This window comes from Frankliniella occidentalis, unplaced genomic scaffold (assembly GCF_000697945.3).
Source record: "Frankliniella occidentalis isolate FOCC.00 unplaced genomic scaffold, Focc_3.1 Scaffold14, whole genome shotgun sequence".
NCBI classification, from domain to species: Eukaryota; Metazoa; Arthropoda; class Insecta; order Thysanoptera; family Thripidae; genus Frankliniella; species Frankliniella occidentalis.
This window is the reverse complement of record NW_026267144.1, coordinates 2,260,977-2,261,909: the sequence shown is the minus strand read 5'-3', so window position 1 is coordinate 2,261,909 and position 933 is coordinate 2,260,977.

Below are 933 nucleotides of genomic sequence, written 5' to 3'. Positions count from 1 at the left end.
GGGGGAGAGGTCAGGCCTAGGGGAGAGGGGCAAACTTATTTCTCATTACCCACCCCTGTTGCGTCGCCCCTTCCCCCGAGCCATTACCTCTCCCGGGGCGGCCGGGGCGGCCGGGGCGCGCGACACGAGCGTCGACGGCCAGGGTCAGGGCCGGCGGTGAGGCCCGCGGCCTCTGTCATGAGCCTCTGTATTACGGCGAGGACTTGGCGGCATTATGGGCGCCCCGCCCTCTATAATTCAAAGATGAGGGAAGTGTGCCGCAATAGGGGCGCGCGCGGGCTGCGCGGCCGGGGGCGGTGAATATCCAATGGGGTCACCGTCACCTCGCCCAGCGCCGCGCCCTCCCGGCCACACCCAGGCAGGGCGAGCAGCCCCTCGGGGAGGGCGCCGCTGTCATCACCGCTGCAGCTGCCGCCACCGCCCTCCAGGATGGCACTAGAAAGTCGAACAAACCAAATTTACGACACGATAAAAAAAATGGGTGGTTTGATAGTTTCGTCACTTTTTAATATTTTTTTGACGATTCTCTTGCTCCTGCGGGACAGCCGCGACGGCGAGGCATCATCGGTCGCGTGTGACAAACGTCGTCAATAATTCGACACAGGGGCTTCCGATAATTAATCGGGATCGGCTCGGTGGGCGGTGCGGAAGGCGCGCCCTGCTGCAGGTATTGCACGAGGCGCCGAGCAGGGCGCGCCCGCCGCATCGACCTGAGTGAGGCCTGGGGCTGGGGCCTGGCTCCTGGCTGACGTCATGCAGCGCCTCGGACCTTCCGGCGCTTTATGTACTACCCCCAAATCTAGGCCCAACAGCCCCACCGAGGGAAGCGGGGAAACCCGTCATGTTGGCTGGCTGTGGGGTCAGAGATTGAGCATCCCGCCCCGGACGACCGCCCGGGCATAACATTTGGCCAAGAGAAAGGGAGGGGGGGGG